At 31.8% G+C, this 6,949-nt stretch overlaps 1 non-coding gene across 1 annotated transcript; it reads right to left on the reverse strand.

The window, feature by feature from the left end:
• Positions 1-1,867: 1,867 nt before the first annotated feature.
• On the reverse strand, positions 1,868-1,939 carry Trnap-ugg (transfer RNA proline (anticodon UGG)). The gene has a single exon. It is a non-coding gene; the product is annotated as a tRNA-Pro (tRNA).
• Between the last annotated feature and the right edge of the window lie 5,010 nt (positions 1,940-6,949).

Genomic DNA, 6,949 nt, shown 5'->3' on the forward strand with positions numbered 1-6,949 from the left:
ACAAACAAAAGAGAAACAAATTGTTTAATTTTATTGAAATGTAAATGATTGGGATATAATGTATATGTTTTATGTATTTTTTACAAAATTGTAATACATTTGAGGATGTAAGGATCGACAATATCCTGTTGAAATATAAACAATTATGAACTACGTCAAAACACAGGTAATAAAAAATATGGGAAATGGCATGCATTCATCGGATATACGAATTATATCGTTTATCACTGATATTGTTATCGTAAGCTTAAATGAACTTATGCTTATTTTTTTCGATTGTCAAGTTCATCTTAATTGACTTTATATTTTAAAAGATTGACTATGACCAACAATTGTTTAGGATAAAAGATAAATCTGCCTTAAATATATAAAAAGTCCGTCCCGCTCTTTTTGTAAATCGAACGTAACAGGTAATTTCAGATTGATATTTATAGAATTTTTCTTGGGACTGCGTTATTTATCTTTTATGCGAAGTAAATTATATATTAATTAAAAGGAAATATGGAAAAATGTTAAATCATTTTACATCATCTGTCATTAGTTATACACCCAAAGGATGCGCATAACGCCACTTTCAACGCATTGGTCCTGGCAAGTCATGTTACAGTACATACAAAACATGCAGACACACAATTTATTCTTATTTTGCAAAACATAGCAAATCTATTTTATGAACATAACTTTGTTTAATTCATAATTGTAAAAAGAAAGTAAAACAGGAGATAACTTACTTTGTAAATCATTATCGTTGTAAACTGGTTTATTCGAGGATCACCAACTTTGCATCGTCTGTGCCCTTCATCAGTATGTATTTTAATGATGGAAAACAGAAAAACAAAATCATTCAAGAGGAGCCAAAGTTATTTTTGGTTAGATATATCTGATAAAATAGATACAAAAAGTATTAGTTTTTCATCTTTAAAATACACATAAAGTCTTAGTTGTAATCTTATTGCAACTTTGCAATTAATATTACCAATAACTTAAGGAAAAGGAAATAGCCATACAACATCCATATGATCCTTATGTTCATTCAAACAACAGAGGGTTGTGAGATAGCCTTTAAAAATTCATGTTTTTTAAATTCCTAGTGGCTTCTAGAATTTTTGTTGTTATAATTATCAAAACAAGCAACTTTTTGTATAAAAAAGATAATATCATTACAATAAAACGTCATTTTGAACTTATTTTCGTGCTCAAGACTATTTTTTATGTGAAATTCGTCTAAAATTGGAGGCTACCAGTGGGGAAAACTGATTTTATATTCATGTTGATAGCGTGGTTTTGATTTAAATTTGTATTTAAGCATGATATAAAAAGGAAATATTTGTTCGTTTTTGTGTAAGATATTAGTTTATTTCATCTTACACGAAAACAAACAAATATCCTTTATGCCCTCGATGCAAAATACTTATTCACTATTATATATTACTGTTTTTTGTGTAGGTAATTGGCCAATGAATTACTTTTTGGATAATACAAAAGTACATCAAAATTAATGAGAAATAATACTAAAGCATTTCTAAGACAAAATAGGCCTGCGCCAGAAACTATACAAAAAGGAACCTTTTAATTTGTTTTGATTGTTTTTTGTTTTAACCCGTTACAAAACATTTTCTGACCATTATACAATTGAACCTACGACAGCAAGAATTTACCAAAGAGGACCGTTTCCCGATGATGCGGATACTTGGAAGATTTTTTTTTAAACAAAAAGTAGTGTCGCGTATATTGATTTGTTTTGCAAATAAACTGCCTCTTGTAGCTTTTGTGCGACGTTACATAGCAAAATTACGATTGTGTTTAGTAGTAAAAAGGAGACTTAGAGATCTGTTCGCTTATATGAACAAATTAAGAAACAAAATAAGGGCTAGTCCGGGATTTGAACCCGGGACCTCTCGCACCCAAAGCGAGAATCATACCCCTAGACCAACGAGCCACACTTGACAAACACATCTTTGATAATCGACAGTACATTATAGTATAACTTAGACAGCTGTCATTTACTACTATTATAAATGATTCTTTGTATACAGAACGACGTTAATCAATTAATATGTATAGCGTACATGTATAAGGATAGGTAATGGACTGTTATAAACGATTATCCTATTAATTTTATATATTACGTTTATCTGTTGCACAGAATGGTTGTTTTTACAAGGTGTACCAGTATCCGGATGTTGAAAGCTATCCGATTTTCTGCAAAAACTGCTGTAACATGGCCATCTATTTTTTTTATGAATACTTTACCATGAATTTGCATGGCTTAATAAAACTGAGCCTGCAACATTTCTTAATTTTGATGTTTGGGGTGTTCTTTTGGGTTTCAGGTTTTCTCTATTTTAAGGGGAAGTAATTCATGTTTACTAAATTATCTGTTCTTTTCTGTCTATCTTAGGTTGAAGTTAGGTATTACTTACTATTTTTGTTTCATAAATTTACCAGTTGTAAGGTATTAATCAAAAGCATAGAGGCCATGATGAGTGAATATTGATATATATTTTTTTACTGGCTTTATATACCTTAGACCAGATTTTTCTAGTTTGTTCAGTTAGCACATATACTACAGTATAGGTATTCTGCTAGAGGAATATTCTAATCAATATGTGAAATTATTATTTTCTATGTGTTTGTATTTAAATTGCTCATAAAATAACCTTTGGTAAAAATGAAAAGGTAGAATATTTAAGCTATACATATGGGTGCTCATTTTAAACACTTGATATATATACAGTTAGTTTTATAGTAAAGTCTAATGAGGGACAGTATTTGTTACTGTAAGAGATATGCATTTAATGTTTAGAAACTCACACAACTTAATCTTTATTATATAATTTTTATTGAGATTTTTTTTACTTTTATACTAAACAATATCATGTACATTATAGTTTTCTTTCTACAAGACTATGAATTCCACCCAAACACCAATGTTAATAGGCTGTTATATTTATTTTTAATGGAACCTGAGAATTATTTATGTAATGTTCATACAAGTGTATCATAGTATATGGATATAATGTGTATTTCTGTATTTAAAGACTTACAGTTATGATGGATGAGACTTGCATTTAAATTTATAAATGATAATACATGATCAGTCTACAGGTTATGGATGTTTATACCCAGTGTTAGCTGGCTAATAATAGTATCTATAACAGAGTTTATATATTATAGTTTTCTTTCTACTAGATTTTGAATTCCATCCATTAGTACCAATGTTTATGTTAGGATTTCATATTTATTTAATAGAAACTGGGAATTATTAATGATGATGTGCATACATGCATGATCTTAGTATATTGATATGATGAGATTTATAATATTTCTGAATTTAAAGAGTTACAGTTATGTCATTATTATTAAAGGGATGAGACTTTCATTTAAAGTTATAAATGATAATACATGCATTGATTGAAAATGTCCTGAATCTTGGATCCAGCAATATAATTGATTAAGTCTCAAAACAAATCATATTCTGAATAGTTACATTCTATTTTTTTTTCTAACATGTGCATAGTTTGAAATGGACAGCTTCTGCCTTATCTATTTGTAATGGAGGGACACCGGTCTCAATCTCCAGGTCTCCTGAGTCAACCTGACAACATACTTTTCATAGAGTAGATTGTTACTTGCCCTTGAATAAATTTGTACACTAAATTTATAGTGGGTGATTTAATGTGCCACATGAAAACCAACAAAGTACAAAAAGTAACCAGGCGCCAGATGAAAACATGAAAATACAATCAACCACGAAGTGGTTTGTTGGTTGCATAATTTTCATGTTTTCGCCCGGTGCCCTCAATGATGCAAAATACAAATCAGTCTTCATAAAATTTCTTATCATAGAAAAAGGTTAGTTTTTTATCAGTACAAAAAATAGATATTGTACATGAATTAGGACAGTTACGTTCACTTTTAAATTGACCTGTTATAAATAATGGCACAACCAATAACTGTCTAAGCCCTTTTTAGTAAAAATAATTATACAATGGTATATGAAATTGTTATCTTAATTAAGACTATATGAGTATATAAAGGTTTTTTTCTTTATAATTTATTAATTAAGAATTATTTATCTGTTAATTTGAAAATCTAAATATCTGTCATGGTTTAGAACTGTTCACTATTTAGGGGAGAAAATGTGTAAGTGGCCAGATAGCTCAGTACATTATTCTGTGGGTCACAGGTTTGAGTTTTGGTGAAGCTGAAAGTTTTTATCATCCTGTGACTGCATATAACCATGAGTTTAATTCACTATGCTCTGTTAACATCAGAAATTCAATAACATATAGTTGAGAAATATGTTGTGGTTTAGAACTGTTTCATTATTTAAGAGAAAATGTGTAGCCGGCCAGATAGCTCAGTTGGTCTTCTGAAAGTCATGTGTTCGAGTCATGGTCAGGCAGTTTCAGTCAGGGTTTAGAAGTGGGTTTGCGACTGGCACATGTTTTATTCATTTAATAAAGTGCATTTAATTTGAAATGGACAAAGGCAGTATTGCATGATACTGTTAGATCTACAAAAGCATTTGATACAGTTGATCACACTTTACTGCACATGAAGAAGTTCTTTTTCTTCTTCTTATTGGAACTTCAAGCATCTATGTAATGACATTCTTACATGGTTCAAGTTTTATCTCTGATAGCAGCTGGTTGATGTGGCTGGTACTCCTTCTACTTCTGCTCTGAGTACCTATGGTGTCCCCCTGATGTTCATTTTAGGTCCTATTTTATGTCTAAAATATGTCAATGACATGTCCGCAACCCTAAGCAATACTAAGCTTTATTATATGCACAGGTACAAGTATCAGACCTGGGAAGAAAAAATATGATAAGATTTTCTTCCCAGGTTCGATACTCGTGCATGTGATTATATAATGATGACTCAGGTATCCTTGTATCTGGTAAATAAATCTTAAGATTGGTTAATTGACTATAAATTGTCTTTGTATCTTGGCAAGACAGTGTCTATTCTTTTTGGTTAAAGTTTCAACTTAAACTGGGCCTAGCCTCCTGGTCACATGAAATGGTACAGCTATAAAGTACACATCTTTTGTTAAGTATTTAGGTCAAATTCTTTTGGCGTCGCCCTTTGATGCTTTGCATCAATGCTTTTCTTGTTGTCTTTTTTGAAAAATTTCATTTTCTTGCGCAATAAAACATTTTTTCCCTAAAATGAGACTTCGTTTTCCATATGCGTTTCACAGTAAGCATTTACCATACCAGGTTGTACAATAACTTAATTTGGTCCGTAAATCAGTCTTTTACACAAAGTCTTCTGAACTTCATTCAGAATTCATGTCTCATTATTGTGAGCAAAATTCTGAGTTCCTTTAGCTATAAGCTGGAAAATGTTTAATTATCCCCCGCCGAAAAGGCGGTTGGGGATATAAAATTAGTCTCTGTCCGTCCGCCTGTCCTTCCTTCAGTCTGTCCTTCCGTCCTCATTTTAGTCCGGACCATATCTTAAAAAGTATTTGAGGTATCAAATTGAAACTTCATAGGTGGATAAACCATATTTAGGAGAAGTGCAGTGCACAACAATGATGATTCTACCCTACATAATTTTTCAGTTATTGCCCTTTGTTATTTTTCAAACTCAATTTTTGTCCAGAGCATAACTCAAAAAGCCTTTAAGATAGATAGATCTCACTCAGGAGGTGTGCAGTGCAAAAAAGTGATAACTCTACCCCTTCATAGTTTTTGAGTAATTGCCCTTTGTAATTTTGCATACTTTATTTTCCACCTGAGTGGAGCATAACTAAAAAAAATCTTTGAGATGTCAACATGAACTTCATCGGTGGATTGATCTTATTGAGGAGGAATGTTGTGCCAAAGAATGATAACTGTACTGATTATAATTTTTTAGTTATTGATATTTGTTTCATACTTTTTGTCCGGAGCATATTTCAAAAAGTGTTAGAGGTAGATCTTACTCAGGAGGTGATAACTCCACCCTTCATACATGTATTATTTGAGTTATTGCCCTTTGTTATTTTTCATACTAAATTTTTCACCTGAACCGAGCATATCTCAAAAAGTGTTAGAGGTAACACCTTGAAACTTCATAGGTGGATAGACCTCATTGAGGAGGAGTGCTGCACACAAGAGTGATAACCGAGCGTGCAATATTTTTCAGTTATTGCCCTTTGTTATTTTCCATACTAAATTTTTGTCCAGAGTATAACTACAAAAGCCTTTGAGATATCAACATGAAACTTCATATATAGATAGATCTCACTCAGGAGGTGTTCAGTGCATAAGGGTGATAACTCTACCCTTCATAATTTTTGAGTTATTGCCCTTTTTTATTTTTCATACTAAATTTTTCATCTGAGTGGAGCATATCTCTAAAAAAGCTTTTGAAATGTCAATATGAAACTTCATAGGTGGATATATCTTATTAAGGAGAAATGTTGTGCACAAGAATGTTAACTCTACCTTTTATAATTTTTGAGTTATTGACATTTGTTATTTTTCATACTTTTTGTCCGGAGCTTATTTCAAAAATTGTTAGAGGTTACAACTTCATAACTACAAAAGCCATTGAAATATCAACATGAAACTTCATAGGTACATAGATCTCACTCAGGAGGTGTGCAGTGCAAAAGAGTGATGACTCTATCCTTCATAGTTTTTGAGTAATTGCCCTTTGTACTTTTTCATACTTAAATTTTCACCTGAGTAGAGCATAACTCAAAAGGTCTTTGAGATGTCAACATGAAACTTCATTTGTGGATTGATCTTATTGAGGAAGAATGTTGTGCGCAAGAATGATACCCTTTATTATTTTTGAGTTATTGCCCTTTGTTATTAGTCCCCTACCGGTTTACCGGAGGGGACTTTAGGTTTACCCTCCGTCCGTCAGTCCGTCCGTCCGTCTGTCTGTCCGTCCGTCAGTCCGTCCACAAAACTGGATCCCGCGATAACTTGAAAAGTACTGAAAA

Source organism: Ruditapes philippinarum, unplaced genomic scaffold (assembly GCF_026571515.1).
Source record: "Ruditapes philippinarum isolate M1 unplaced genomic scaffold, ASM2657151v2 ctg3536_1_1_1_1, whole genome shotgun sequence".
In the NCBI taxonomy this organism is placed as follows: Eukaryota; Metazoa; Mollusca; class Bivalvia; order Venerida; family Veneridae; genus Ruditapes; species Ruditapes philippinarum.